Below are 16,925 nucleotides of genomic sequence, written 5' to 3'. Positions count from 1 at the left end.
CCACAGTTTATCTTGCTGTCTTGTAACTCTCTTCTACTTGCTGCCTCACGTATCTGCCCTTGGCATTTTTATGTATGAATGAAATACGGTTACAAATAAACACCAGTGGAAATTTTCAGATGGAGAACAATCTAGGGAAGGCTAAATGACAGTGATTACTGTGAGACAGTGTGGGTCAGGGGTCAAAAAACTCCGGCCCAAGGGCCAAATCTGGCCTGGTTTTGTAAATAAAGTTTTACTGGAATATAGCCACACCTGTTCATTTATTAATATATATTGTCTACGGGTGCTTTCCTATTACAATGGCCGGGTTGAGTAGTGGTAACAGAGACCGTATGACCCACACAGCCTAAAGTATTTACCATCTGACCCTTCACAGAAGAAGCTTACCAACGCCTGGTGTAGGGGATTGTTGGTTTCTACCCAGAATCCACTCCCCTCTCTTTCTTTCCTAACAGGTCCTCCCCATGCAGCTCAGGTGTTCCAAGGCATGCTCACCCTCCCTCGTCTCTGACTGGTCCACAGGTGGGCCCGTCAAGCTTGCCCATTTCACTGGAAGAAGAGCCCAGGTCTAAGCCAATAAGTCCATGGAAATCCCCCAACCACAAAGATTGTTTCAAAAACAATAGGGAGGGAGTCCAACTGGAATCCTGTGAGGAGGCCAGGGTTGTCCCAGATGGTATGCAGCGCTGTGGCCATTTTACTGCCAGGAGGAAAGCCAGGAGGAAACGTAGCCAGTATAGAGAAGGATGCAGCTGAGAGAAACAGAGCTGGAATCCATAGATTCAGATAACTTTGGAGACTCCCTTATTTCTGGACTTCCAATTACTTGAGCCAATTAATTTAATTATTTTTAAGCCAATTTGAGTACTGGTTTTTCTGGTATCTGCAACACAGAAACTTCTAACCGATAGAAATATTCCATTTATCTCATGAAAAGTGTCCTAGGAGTCTGTGTTCATCTTATTTCTTTGTAGCCCTAAACATGGCCCTCCATCTGGACAGAACCTCCTCCCACTTCTTTCTCTCAGTATCTCTTGGTCGCTGCCTCTTTGAGTCACTGCCCAGCATTTGTTTAAAGGAGGAGACCTGCCCCACTCCTTCAAAACTCAGGGTCCAAGTGGTCACTCTGGTATACGCTTAGGTATCATCATTCTTGTCCTTACAACTCCTTGACTGGAGATCAGGACACCAGTGTGTGATGCCCCAGGCCTGCAGCTTCACTGGTTTTCTAGTTACTGCTGTCAGAAAATGCAACATTCTTAACACAGTTTGCAACATCCTCTGTGTTCTGTCCTTTGTCCACCACCCCAGCCTCATCCTGAGACATTTTCCCCTCCCATCTACTTTCTAGTCACACTGTTTTTCTGGTACTTCCTCTAAGAAGCCATACTCTTGGGTCTCTAAACATTTAAGAAATGCTGTTCTATTTGCCTGGGATCTTCTTCTTTCCAGTTTTCACCTACATCACTCTTGTTCGTCATTCTCATTTCAGCCCAATGGTTGCTCCCTCAAAGATGACTGATGTGACCCCTAAGACTACTGTAGCTCTGTCTACGACCAGCTTCCATCCACTCCATCCTTCTGTCTTCATAGCATCCTCACCCTTATAGCTACTGACTCCAAACCCATATTCACAAGCACACTGAAAGCTCCAGGAAGGCTCAGTCCTAGCCTGTCTTGTTCCCTACCAGGTCCCTGGTCCTCAGCACAGTGTCTGACCCTCAATATATATGGCTCAACTAAATGAGTAGTTTTGGCTGTTTTAAAAAGGAAGTTATGGACACTACCCGTGTTTGAAGGCAGAGTACATTTCTAATGACTCACGTCTAGTGACTTGAAGAGGTTGTTGGGTAAACAGTATTAAATTCTTACTCTCCGTTTTCTAGAAAACATGCAGAACATCAGCCTTATGGCAACCATTTATATCTTACAATATATCAGGCTCTCAACCAGGTCCGCAGAATCCACAAGCTCTAACTTCTAAAGTTCTTCAGAGTATATTTTATTAATCTTGCTCTTCTCAGGAAAAAACGGACTGAAAGAGAAGTAACTTAACTTGCTAGTTATGTGTGAATCTATTCACCAACACAGACCATCACGTTGATTTTCAAACCTAGAGAACAACTCTGCTCGAGTCTAATGAGTGAAGAGTCTTGGGTTACCTTGCCTCCTGGTCTGGACGTGTGTGTGTGTGTGTGTGTGTGTGTGTGTGTGTGTGTGTGTGTGTGTGTGTGTGTGTGTGTGTGTGTGTGTGTGTGTGTGTGTGTGTGTGTGTGTGTGTGTGTGTGTGTGTGTGTGTGTGTGTGTGTGTGTGTGTGTCTGAACATGCTGCTACAGAGTGAATTATACCCTCTCAAATTTCCTATGTTGAAACTCTATCTCTCAATTTTTTTAAAAATTTTTATTGGAATACAGTTGATTTACAATGTTGTGTTAGTTTCTGCTGTACAGCAAAGTGAATCAGTTATACATATACACATATCCACTCTTTTTTAGATTCTTTTCCCATATAGGTCATTACAGAGCACTGAGTAGAGTTCCCTGTGCTATAGAGTAGGTCCTTGTTGGTTATCTAGTTTATATCTAGTAGTGTGTATATGTCAATGCCAATCTCCCAATTTATCCCTCCCCGCGCATCCCCCTTGGTAACCATAAGTTTGTTTTCAATGTGCTGGTATTTGGATTTGGGGCGTTTGGGAAGTAATGAGGTTGAGATGACATCATGAGGATCAGACCATCAAGAAGTGATTAGTGTCCTTATAAGAAGAGACCAGACGGCTTCCCTGGTGGCGCAGTGGTTGAGAGTCGGCCTGCCGATGCAGGGGACACGGGTTCGTGTCCCGGTCCGGGAAGATCCCACATGCAGCGGAGTGGCTGGGCCCGTGAGCCACGGCCGTGGAGCCTGCGCGTCTGGAGCCTGTGCTCTGCAACGGGAGAGGCCACGACAGTGAGAGGCCTGTGTACCACAAAAAAAAAAGAGACCAGAGGGCTTGCTCTCTTTCTCTGCCATGTGAGGACACAGTGAGAGGGTGGCCATCTGGAAGCCAGGAAGAGAGTTCTCACCAGAGCTCTGACCATGCTGGCACCCTGGGCTTAGACTTCCAGTCTCCAAAACTATGAGAAAACCCAACTTTTCATCATCTGTCCTGGACAACGGCAAACGCCTTCAAACTGATCACCCCCTTCACCCATCTCCTCTCTGATCAGATCACCACACAGCAGCCAGAGAGATCACAACAAATTATCAATCTGACAGTGAAATGTTTTCAGCATGGGGTTGACAAAGACTTTCCATCACTTTCAGAAAAAAAAAAAAATCCTGAGATTTCTCCCAATAAAATATCTGTACTAACATTCTGAAATGAACCTCAACACTCAAACTTTAAAAAATGGTTAAATGCAATCAGCAAATAGAGAATCGTTCACCTTTACGTCAACGTAATTTCATAATATGTTTGAGTTGAAAATTCATACTGCTTAAAAATTTCATTGATCAGAGGTACAGGGGCTGTCTCAGTTTCAGCCTCAGCTTTATTGACTCCCAAGGTTCATATGTGTTAGAACATTCTCTTACGGGTCACCTAGATGTCAATTTGCTGGAGGAAAGGAGGAAAGGAGGAAAGGAGGAAAGGAGGAAAGGAGGAAAGGAGGAAAGGAGGAAAGGAGGAAAGGAGGAAAGGAGGGGCCCCTTGAGTGAGAGTTTATTCTAAGATAAAGAAAACCCAGGGAAATAGGCTCCTCTGAATAAGTTTGGTAAATGTCCAAGCCATTGTAGGAGCAGGGCCATTCTGAGTTTAGTAGAATCTCTTACTCTGCCAAATCAAGTGGACCATTACTCCCATGTCTGAGTCCTTTGTTAAAGGGAGGACAATAAATGAAAACAGAATGAGTCAGTCCAATAAAACCTTTTAAGACAATACGGCACAATTGGTATTAGGTCGGGTCTCTTGCAACTGACTATAGTACACAGTCTACTTCATTACACACCCTGGGAAGTGCTGGCACCTTGAAGAGGGAGAAAGTTGATGCTTGTGCACGGTAAGATGGCAGGTACTGAGGTTGTGCTCAGGAGAAATAATGATGTTCAGCAGATGATGGGCAGAAGACAATGGAACCCAATGGGAGACAGAAGTACCTGGTAGTCAGGGCAGGCAGAGATGGGGCTGGAAAGGAGAATGGGAGGGAAAGGCCAAGCTGTAGGTGGTACCTAACAAGACAGGTGACTTATTTATGGAAACGCGTGACAGACACCACCATAACATACTTGGGGTGGATTTTCTGGGGTCTGCAGTCTGTGTGGATAAGAGGAGGGCAGGAAGCAAGAGGTGGATATGAGTTAAAGAAAGGTCATTACTTTTGGTCAGGTTACTGAAGAAGCAGTACCGTAGTGAATGGAGGACCAGGGGAAGAGATCCAAAAAGTAGATCTGTAGCACTGGAAAATTTCTTAATTCCCTTGAAAAATTAACTACTGACTCAGAATACTGATATCCTCAATGTGAAATGCTTTAATAACTTTAATAATAGAACTGATTTTTAAATAAAATAGCTAATCACAGACTCCAGGAAACTGGGACTTATAAGTGGAGTAAGGTGGGACGGAAAAGAGTAAAATCAAAAGGATGGGCCTGAGGGAAGGTGAAGAGACTCTGAATTTCCAGGGGGGAGCATGGGAGAGGAACCCACTGACAGAAGCAGAGGGCAGGGCGGTGCCTGCTCTGTAATTATATCAAGGTAACCATGGCAACCAAGGCACAGCGCAGGCATGCCTTCCCTCAGGTGGATTTGTGAGAAAGGAGTTTTACAGCAACGTCCAATATAATTTCGTTGCCTAAATATTCTGTGAAGTATTAGTAACGCTGAACTCTGTTCAACATTCCTGGGGAATTTTCATTCACATAATAAAAATACAAGCTGCGACACGGGTGATGTGACAGCCCAGGAAAGCCCACTGGATCTGAGCGCCTAGACTTCGTTTGGGCAGAGGTTCATCTTTGAAAAATCAGTCAGGGATCTGGTGATGTACAGATTCAGCTGAAGTGACAGATTTATGTGGCTTAGGACGATCCTGGTTCTGAAATGTAACATGAAATGCCAGACAGTGAGTGTTCAGGGACCACCAGCACTGGAGAGGCCTCTCTACAGGGCTGACGCATTATTTACGTTCCGTCCGCTTTGCACATCGAGCAGTTTCATTTTCAAAGTGAAGACCGGGGTCCTTGATTTCTAAACTGGAATTCTAGGCTGACCTCAGAGACATGTGCTTTCCTAACACACCCGGCCGGCACTGGTTCTGGGGTTGAATTTGGGCAGAAGACACACCACACACTGTTTGCTTATCATCGTTTGACTTTGTTTTATTTACAAATCATAAGCACGGTCGGGCCGCCGAGCACATCTCTCACTAAGGCTCTTGCCAGCCCAGAGCAGATGGAGACATAAATCAGGCCCCAAGTCTCTTCCTCTGCACGGTCACATGGGAGGGTCCTGGGTCCCTTTGTACCATGTAAATAGTTACCCTCTCCCCACGTGTGCCCAGGGCCTACCCCACTTCGGGGCTAGAAGGAGACTAAGTCACGGCCGTGGAGGAATTCATGCCAGATGTGGCTCATCTTCCTTTCAGTTCCTTGATTCCTCCTGCAATACTGGACCATTTGCTGTTTTCTGGTCATTTCCAATTTTACCGCTTGAAATTTGTACTTGCTTTTCTTGGAGGTTTAAGTATTTTCTCTTCGTAGACATACCAGGACTTTGAGTTGTTTTAATTACATCATCCAGAATAGAAAATCTTATCTGCTGACTTTTATTCTAGTTACTAATGCCTTTCTTTTAAAATCAACTCTCTCAAGGTACCATTTACATACAAGAAAAGGTACCCATTTAGAGTGTAGTTTGATGAGTTTTGACAAACGTATACACCTGTGAAACTAGGACCACAGTCAAGGTAAGGAATATGTCCATCACCCCTGGGAAGTTCCCTATAACTCTTTGCAGGCAACCACTGGTCTCTTTGTTGTCACTAGAGAGTACATTTATCTGTTCTAGAGCGTCTTATCAACAGAATCATACAGTGTATATTCTTTGGGTCTAGTTTCTTTCACTGAAACAGTGTATGAGACTCTCCCATGTTTCTGTAGTTAACAGTTCATTTTTAATCACTAAGTAGTATTCCATTGGGTGAATGGAACATAATTCGTTTTTTCTTTTACCAGTGGATGGACGTCCGGATTACTTCCAGTTTTTGACTATTAGGGACAAAGCTGCTAAGAATATTTGTAAGTTTCTTTTAATGGACTTTTTCATTTACTTTGGGTAAATACCTAGGAGTGGAATTGCTGGGTCATGTGGTGCCTGTGTATTTCACTTTATGAGAAACTGCCGAGCAGATCTCCAAAGCGGTCACACTGTCTTTGCACTCCCTCCAGCCAAATACGTGTCTCAGTTTCTACACATGCTCACCAACAACACCTGCTTGATAAGCTTGAGGCGAGATGTTTGGAAATACCAAAACTTGGATATAAATTAATGCCTCCTCACATGAAAAGATGCTCCACACTGCTAATCACTAGAGAAATGCAAATCAAAACTACAATGAGGTATCACCTCACCCCGGTCAGAACGGCGATCATCGAAAAGTCTACAAACAACAATGCTGGAGAGGGTGTGGAGAAAAGGGAACCCTCCTACACTGTTGGCGGGAATGTACATTGGTGCAGCCACTGTGGAGAACAGTATGGAGGTTCCTTAAAAAACTAAACATAGAACTACCATGTGACCCAGCAATCCCACTCCTGGGCATATATCTGGAGAAAGCTCTAATTAGCGTTTTCTAATGCACCAGACATTGTTCTAATCCCTTTTTATGTATTGATTCACTCTTCACAACCACCTTCAGAGAGGTTTAATTTTTCTTTCCCTTTTATCTATGAGACTCCAAAACATCAAGTAACATGCTCAGAGTCGCACATCTAGTGAGGGGCAAAGCCAGGATTAGAACTCAGGGTGTCTGTTTCTGGATCTTATGCTCTTAAACACTGTTCTGCTGATCTCAAACCAGGTACGTATCAACTCTAGAGAGTGTTTAAAAAGATATTGATTCTTTACACGTAGTGTTTATAAAGAAAAGAGGTCACACTACAAGAAGCTAAACGTCTAAGGGGAAAATAGAATGGACGAGATTCATTCAATCCTTCAAAAGAAGAAAAGAAATGCAGTAAATAAAAAACACAGAACAAAATGACAGGAATACACCCAGGCTTATTGATAATCACAATAAATACAATTGAGTAAAAGTCCCTTTTTAAAAGACTGAAGAGTGGAGCTAAAAATATCAAAATAAAAATTTGGACATTTGCTTTTAAAAGAAAAACGTATGAACACCAAAAGGAAATATATTGAAAAATAAAGGTAGAAAAAAAGGCAGGGACTTTCTATTTCTTCTCCTGTATATAAGAAAAGTGAAATTTGATAATTCACAGAGGAGACTATCCAGATGGCCATGAAACAATTGGGAAGAAAAGTTCAAGTCTACTAACTCTAACAATTAGCCAAATACTAGTTAAATCAGAGCAAGGAGAGAGGTAGGGTAAGAGGGAAGGCGAACAGGACAGAGGCGGGGGTGGGCAGGAGGAGGTGGGAGCATAAAGGGGGAGGTGTCAGCACATTTTCATTTCAAGGTGGTTAAAGTTAGGCAGGTGATTCTAATTTACATAAAATTATACCTTTCTTAATGAACACTCAGAAACAGGAAATGTACATAACATAGTTATATACACAACAATGGTGAAGTGACCAAGCAGAGCTAGAACTCCCACCCTCTAAGGTTTAGCTCCATGTTCCTCCTGCACTACAGTAGTTCCAAAACTTAGCCAGAGAGCATAGTCGGAAACCTTCACTGAAGTTCCCAGTTGCATGACCTGTGCTTTTTCAGATGTTTCAAGCACAGAAGTGAAACACTCATTTTTTATTTTTATTTTTATTTTTTTTGTGGTACATGGGCCTCTCACTGTTGTGGCCTCTAGCGTTGCGGAGCACAGGCTCCGGATGCGCAGGCTCAGCGGCCATGGCTCACGGGCCCAGCCGCTCTGCGGCATGTGGGATCTTCCCGGACCGGGACACGAACCCGTGTCCCCTGCATCGGCAGGCGGACTCTCAACCACTGTGCCACCAGGGAAGCCCCTCACTCATTTTTTGATATCTGTCCAGTTCTACCAAGATAGCTGGCATCTATTTTTAAAGAGACTGGGGGAGTTTGCTGGGGAGCCCTTGCCAGTTTGTGATGGAGAGCCAAAAGATTAAATATTTATCTTCCGAGAGGTTCCAACTTCAGGTATTGGTTAAACAATGAGATTCCTGAACTGGAAAGCTGGGACGAGGTCTTGCATTATGGAAAATTCACTCACTTCCACCTGGTAAAATCTGCCAGGCTGGTGGTGGCATCAGTGTGAACAGATCCAGAGACCAGTTTCCAATAAACAGGGGATCTGTACCACAAAACACTAGGCAAACAGCCATCAGAAGAGAACTATAAGAAATGGTCCGGAGCCATGTCTCCCAGCCATAGGTTTAGAAGAAACGTCCATATAAATTCTGTGTATCTGGTCTAAGGAGGATATTTACTAAAAGAAAGCTGCATGCTGTCACCCATATGGAGATGTGGTTTCTGAAGATACCAATAGGGCAAGGACTGAGATGAATATTTCATAATTTCTCAAGCTTTAAACTGAAATGTGAATAAAATTGAGTTGATCAGCCTTGTTTATCAAATCAGAAAATGGAATTAATGAATTTATTACAGTGCTTTATCTCTAATGATGGGATTATCAAAGTACCAAGGTAACTTCAAATTCTCTGACACAGAAACAGGGATTTGCTTATAAAGGAAGCAATTATAGAAAGGACTCACTCACCCTGTAGGCATCTAAGCCATGTCCATAGGTATGAACACTCAGATAAGCCTGAATCCACACTGACAACCAAAGATGTAAAAGTGCTTTGTTTCAAAATGCAATGTTTTTCCTGAGCATTTATTTCATGCTGTGTCTCAAGGAATCCTCAATACAGGCAATTTAACTGCCTAACCTATCTGATATAATTGGGGCAGCTTTAAATGTAATATAATACATTGTAAACAGTTTTAGAAAAGTACAATGCTGAAAAGAATCTGAAAAAGAACAGATATATATAATGTGTGTATATAATTGAATCACTTTGCTGTACAGCTGAAACTAACATTGTAAATCAACTATACTGCAATTTAAAAAATTACAATGTTTCATTTTATTCTCATTTTCCATCGATGTAACCTTTTCTCCATCATTTTTCACAGAAGCACCCAAGAGTACTATTACTGGATTGTACAGTAAATACATCTTAGATTTTTAGAAATGCCAAACTATTTTCCACAGTGGTTGGACCCCATTACAGTCCTACCAGCAATGTGTTGTCAATGATGTCCAATGTGATACATGCTTATTCCATTGTACCATTTCCAAATAGCAGAGCTAAACCCAGCCTGCTATCAATGTAATTTTTCTTCTTGACACTATAATATTTTTTGTTAGGTAAGCATATTCTAAAAGTTGAATCCACAGATGTGTCCAGGAACCCTTTCTTATTCCCTTCTTTCTTGGGTAATTAGGTCTCGCAGTGCCTTTAAGATGCCCCCAGGGCAAAAGCCATCACCTAGAGAACAGAGCCATTAAAGGTCAGCTAAAATGACTGTGATGCTGTTTCAGCGCCCCACCCTGGTCTTGTCTCTGACTCCGTGCTTACCTTTGGATACTGAATCTATAGTCAGTTTTCATAACTCTGTATCCTGTGTCTGGTTCTGAACTAAATTTTTTCAAGCTCCTGCATTCCCCCTCTGGGTTTCCTAGTGCTGAGTTTTGTTGCTGATGCTGCTTCTAGGGACACCTGGATATCTGAATTATAGACTTATGATAACCCGCTTGCAAGTTCCATTATCACTCTGGAATATCGTATGCTTCATTTTTTAAACCTTAAAAAAATTTTTTTTAACCATTATAGACCCATAGAAAGTTGCTTAAAAAGTACAGAGGGCTTCCCTGGTGGTGCAGTGGTTGAGAGTCCGCCTGCCGACGCAGGGGACACGGGTTCGTGCCCCGGTCCGGGAAGATCCCACATGCCGCGGAGCGGCTGGGCCCGTGAGCCATGGCCGCTGAGCCTGCGCGTCTGCAGCCTGTGCTCCGCAACGGGAGAGGCCACAACAGTGAGAGGCCTGCGTACCGCAAAAAAAAAAAACAAAAAACTACAGAAAGCCCCATATACCTTTCACCAAGCTTCCCTCGATGGTGACATCTGACTGAGGTACCGCAGACACAGAACAGCAAGCATCGCTGCTCACCACGCAGTTCTGCAAGGATTAACCCACTGCAATCACTGGCCGACTGCACGCTGTGCTTCAGACACAGGAGATTAAGACAATAATGAATACCCTGTGCTTTGGACAAGCAGGCCTCTTAAATAGTTAATAGTTTAATGAACCCAAACTCTTGCATCTTCCCATACATAGAAAAGCACTACAATCATTAACTTGAGATGCCTGTTCTCTGACCAGCAGTAACCTTTAGCTGGGATGTATGCTTGACTGCACGATTTCCCTAGCATCCCCCTGCCCCGCAAAAAAAAAATCACATATAAACCGGCTTCTCCCCCTACCTCTATTGGAACAGTTCCCTCTGAGCTACAGAGAGGCTACCTCCCAGGCTACAGTCCTCAGTAAGACCCCAAATAAAACAAACTCACATCTCTTACATTGTGTACTTTTCTTTCAGCTGACAGTACACTATTGAAACCAGGAAACTGACATTGGTATAATACTGTTAACTGGACTACAGATCTTACTCAGTTTTCACCAGTTTTTACATGTACTCATGTGTGTGTGTTTCTATGCAATGTGATCCCGTGTGCAGACTTGTGCAATCACTACCATAATCAGCACACAAAAGGGTTCAATCACCACAAAGGAACTGTCTCAAGTTGCCCCTTCACAGTCCCACCCACCGGCTACCCTATCTCTTAGTAACCACACGTGTTCTCCATTTTTATAGTTTTGTCCTTTAGAGAATGTCACGTGAATGGAACATACGTAACCTTTTAAGAATAGCATTTCTCACTGAGCACAGTGGCCTTGAGATCCAGCTAAACTGTTCCCTTTCTTTTTATCGCTGAGTAGTATTCCATTATATGAAGATACCAGAGTTTATTTAACCATTCACTTGTTGAAGGATATTCGTGTCACTTTCCCTTTTTGGATTTTATGAATAAAGCTGCTGTGAACATTTGCTTACAGGTTCTTGAGTGAATGTAAGTTTTTATTTCTCTGGGATAAATGTCCAGGAGCAAGATGGCTGGGTTGTGTGGTAAGGGAATGTTTACTCGGATAAGAAGCTGCCAGACTACATTCCATAGCAGCTGTCCCATCTTACACCGCCACCAGCCATGTGCGAGAGATCCAGTTCCTCCACGTCTTTACCAGCATTTTGTGTTATCACTTTTTCTTTTAGCTTTTGAAATAGGTGATATTTCATCATGGCTTTAATCCACATTTCCCTAGTGGATGGTGATGTTGAGTACCTTTTCACGTGTTTTTCCCCTTCTGTATATACTCATTGGTGAAATGTCTGTTCTTGTCTGTACGCGTTTGCTAGGGGTACCATAACAAAATACCACAGACTGGGTAGCTTCGACAATTTTTTCACAATTCTGGAGACTAGAAGTGTGAGATCAAGGTGTTGGCAGGTGTGGTTTCTCCTGGGGCCTCTGTCCTTGGCTGTCAGAAAGCTGCCTTCTCAGCATCCTTATGTAGCCTGTCCTTGTGTGTCCAGATTTCCCCTTTGAGGACACACCAGTCAGATTGGAGCAGGACTCACCCTAATGGCCTCATTTTAATCACCTCTTTAAAATCCCGACCTCAAATTACAGTCATATTCTGAGGTCCTGGGGGTCAGGGTTTCTTCAACTTATCAATTTGTATGGGGGGGGAGGACACAATTCCACCCATAATATCTTTAGCCTATTTTCTAATTCAATTGTTTCTTTCACTATTGAGTTTAAGAGTTCTTCATATACTGTATTTGAGATAAAAGTCCTTTCTTGGATATACTGTGCAAATATTTTCTCCCAGTCTCTAGCTTGGCTTTGCATTTTCTTAGTAGGGTCTTTTTTTTAATATTAAAAAATATTTTTTTTGATGTGGACCATTTTTAAAGTCTTTAATGAATTTGTTACACTATCACTTTTTTTTTATTTTAATGTTTTGGTTTTTTGGCCGTGAGGCATGGGGGATCTTAGCTCTCCAACCAGGGATCAAACCCTCACCCCCTGCATTGGAAGGCGAAGTCTTAACCACTGGACCGCCAGGGAAGCCCCAGTCAGGCAAATGTTTTAAATTTTGATGAAGTCCAATTTATCACATTTTTATGAATTGTGCTTTTGGTGTCAAGTCAAACAGTTCTTAGACATAGGTTCACAATATATCCTTTATCATTTTAAAAATTGCCATAAGAACCAGATATATTTAGTTATTTACTGCATTTGTTGTAAAAAAATAAAAATCTTATATACTGCCTATTGTATCACTCAGGATCGCCCTATGAAATCTCAGGTGAAGGTTCCTCAAACTTTAATGCACATATCACCTGGCTTTTTTTTAAATTTATTTATATTTGGCTGCATTAGGTCTTCATTGCCGTGCGCGAGCTTTCCCTAGTTGTGGTGAGCAGGGGCTACTCTTGGTTGCGATGCACAGGCTTCTCATTGCAGTGGCTTCTCTTGTTGTGGAGCACAGGCCCTAGGCGTGCGGGGTTCAGTAGTTGTAGCACACGGGCTTAGCTGCTCCGTGGCATGTGGGATCTTCCCGGACCAGGGCTTGAATCCATGCCTCCTGCATTGGCAGGATGATTCTTAACCACTGAGCCACCAGGGAAGCCCTGGCATCTTTTTAAAATGCAAATTCTCTTCCTGTAGGTCTGGGGCTGACTCGATAGTTTTGATTTCTAACAATCTTCCCATTGATGCTGTTGCTGACATTTTGAGCAACAGAGTTTTAGAATTCAATGTTCCTCTGATATCCAATAATAGGAACTAGGTAACAAATCTTGTCTTTTTTTTAACTAGGGAAAAGAACACCTAAATTCAAAGTGCAACTAGGACACATGGGTTAACTTATGTTTGGCATTTTTGTGTCCTTATTTCCACGGTTCTAGTTTTCTATTTTTACCTATTTTTATTTCTAGTTTTTATTTCTGTACATGTATTCTTGTAAATTTTCTCAAAACCTTTCTAGAACAAGGTGAACTATAAATAAAAATAAATGATTAAATGTTAAAGAGATTTTCTTTTCCCTGTGTACCCAGGAATGAATTACATCCATTTTTTCCCCTCAACTTTCGAAATCAATGTTTCCTAGCTTATATTATAATTGAAGAAATATATCATTTTGTAGAGTATTAGGAATTTTGAGTACAAATGGTCTCTTTTTCCTAAATGACCTATGACTTATCATATTGACAATTACTTTCTCCTTGTTAAAAATTAGGTTCGGGTGTGCTCCACTATGCTTATTAGGACAGAGTCCTCAATATGGTATTGTTGAATAAAGATTTATAAACTGAATTACTTTTTATAAGTTTAATATCCTTATTGTTAGCAACCCAGTTCAAAACGTATTTGGTTGGAGCCCTTGTGAATTCTTGGCAGAAATGTAAAATGGCATAGCCACTGTGGAAAACACTATGGTGGTTCCCCCCAAAAATTAAAAATAGGTTTACCATATGATCCAGAAATTAAACTTCCAGGTATATATGCAAAAAACATTAAAAGCAGGTTCTCAAAGAGACATTTGTGCACCCATGTTCACAGCAGCATTATTCACAATAGCTAAAACATGGCAAAAAACCAAGTGTCCACTGACAGCTGGATAAATAAAGAAAAATGTGGTCTATACATACAACGGAGTATTATTCAGCCTTGAAAAGGAAAGAAATTCTGATACCAGCTACACCACGGATGCACCTTGAGAACAATACGCTCAGTGAAACAGGCCAGTCACAAAAAGACAAATATGGTGTTATTCCACTTACATATGATACTTAGACTATTCAAATTCCTAGAGACAGAAAACAGGATGGTGGTTCCCAGGGGCTTAAGGGAGAAAGGAACGGAGAGTTATTGCTTAATGGGAATAGAATTTCAGTTTTGCAAGATGAAAGGAGTTCTGGATATGGCTGGTAGTGATGGTTGCACAGAAATAGGAATCTCTTTAATACCACTAAAGCGTACACTAAAAAATGGCTAAGGTGATAAATCTTACGGACACTTTGCCACGATAAAAAGAAATGGGAAAAATGTATTAGGTATTCAGCTTTTTGACTAAATGTAACGTTCATCAGTTGCACTAAAGGTGCCTCAATCGTGACAATACTTGGTCTCTGGGCCCAATTTGCAAATTGTGTTTGCACTGTCTTGGTCTGGCCATGCAATTCAATATATTTCAACAATGATCTTACTTCTTTCTTTATCCTTTGCCAAATGACTTCCCATTAGAATGCTGAACCTATGTGAATCTCTTTCACTTCGTTTTGAATTGCTTAGTGGCAAGAGCCAATACATTTTTAAAAATTATTTTTAATTGAAGTATAGTTGATTTACAATGTTGTTAATTACTTCTGTATAGCTACATGATTCAGTTATATATATATATATACATATATATATATATATATACTTTTCTATTCTTTTCCATTATCATAGGATATTGACTATAGTTCTCTGTGCTATACAGTAGGACCTTGTTGTTTATCCATCTTATATATAATAGCTCACATCTGCTAACCCCAACCTTCCACTCCATCCCTCCCTCAACCCCCTCCCCCTTGGCAACCACAAGTCTGTTCTCTATGTCTGTGATTCTGACTTACTTCACTCAGTACGATAATCTCTAGTTGCATCCATGTTGCTGCAAATGGCATTATTTTGTTCTTTTCTATGGCTGAGTAGTATTCCATTGCTAATCCCAGCATTCGGCAGAGTAAGTCAAGCTTAGTTGCTGCTTAATACTGTTTACATAAGTGAATGAGTATGCCTTTTAAAACCACAGAATGCAACTCATTTTGCCCTTCTATTTGATCTGATTCTTATTAAAAGTGTTATACTTTCAAATGAAGTGAGTCTTATCACATATTTAAAAATGTCTTTCAGATTACAAATATATGCTTGGGATATATTTCTGAACCTGCTGGACTATATTGCATTTTCTCACACTGTTGGACTTAGGATACATAGATATCTGAGACCACAGATACTTCCCCACGTTATAGTCACAAGCAGCATGTTGTGTGCAAACCTTGTACTACTGTCACTGACTCTGCATTTTTCTATGTGCTTTTTTTTTTTTGTACAGAAAGCCCAGTCTTGAGTAATTTAGCAAGTGGTCTGTGGACAGGCCTTTTGAAATCACTGTAAACGCTGGCAGAGACTCCTATTTTTTCACTTACACCACTTTACAGCTTTTCTAAATATTCAAATCAGTTAGCAGCAAGTCACTTCTGCATACTGGAAATACCACATATGCACGGAGGGCCTTCCATTTTTCTACCTTGAAGTTCATCAGAGCAAGAAGCATCCTTCGGTTTCCTTTTAGATGTGGCAATGGTTCATTCACCTCTGATTCTGCAGCTGCAGCTGAGGGATTGGTGAGTCTTGGCACATAACTTTCTTCTTGCTAAGAAATACAGGCCCCTTCTCGTCCTACCCAGAGGATCTACACACAGCTCTCCTTCAGTAAGATGTCTCTGATCCACCATGACTCTCCCCCTCAGGTGCTGGGACAAGTTTCCTTCTTCCTGTAGGTAGTGCATATTCTTTTTTTTAATTGGAGTATAGTTGATTTAAAGTGTTGTGTTACTTTCTGCTGTACAGCAAAGTGAATTGGTTCTACATATGTACATATCCACTCTTTTTTGGATTCTTTTCCCATATAGATCATTACAGAGTATTGAGTAGAGTCCCCTATGCTGTACAGTAGGTCCTTATTAGTTATCTAGTTTATATATAGTAGGGTGTATATGTCAATCCCAATCTCCCAATTTATCCCTCCCTCCTCTTTCCCCCGTAGCCTTAAGTTTGTTTTCTACATCTGTGACTCTATTTCTGTTTTGTAAATAAGTTTGTTTTGTAGGTGACCCATAGAGCATGGAATGATGTCTGTCCTTCCCACGTGGAACTGCAGAGGATGGGCAAAGCCCTTTATGTAGCATGTAGCTTCAAGGATGTGAGATTCCTTTTCAGTGTGTTCCAAGCCAGCCTTTTTTTTTTTTTTACATCAGTGTCCTTGCATAAATGCAGAACATTTTATTCCGAGTACTTTCACTTTCATACCAAGTAAGTGGGATTAACTAATGTTGATCTTCAGTGATATGACAAATGTTACTTTCCCCATAGGAGCTGCCAGGTTTCCCCAGAGTTCCATTTAGCTTGAATCGCTAAGTGGGCAATAGATTTTATGACCTCCCCCCCTCCACTTCTGAGAGCCCTAAATTGAATAAACTGAGGTCTCTTGACCATAAAGGGCACCAAGAGTCTCCCTGATGACCAAGGATGTCTGATTCTATTCTAGAATGAAGCTCCTTTAGAACCAGCCACCTTGGCAATGACGTCAGGGCACTGGAAACATAGACTGGATTATACCCAATAAATTAAAAGAAAACAGAACCTTGGGAACTTACACATGGGGAAAAAAAATAAAACATTTCAGTTGGTGTAGGGATATAAACCAGCAAGCTATCATTCCAAAGGGGTCACAGACTCATCAAATTATGCAGGACCGGTTTCCAATGTAGTTTCCCTAGTAGGAAGAAAAGAAATCATAGACCACAATAGTCAGAAAGTTCTAGAATTCTC

Source organism: Orcinus orca, chromosome 19, assembly GCF_937001465.1.
Source record: "Orcinus orca chromosome 19, mOrcOrc1.1, whole genome shotgun sequence".
In the NCBI taxonomy this organism is placed as follows: domain Eukaryota; kingdom Metazoa; phylum Chordata; class Mammalia; order Artiodactyla; family Delphinidae; genus Orcinus; species Orcinus orca.
Note: the sequence above shows the minus strand (reverse complement) of the source record.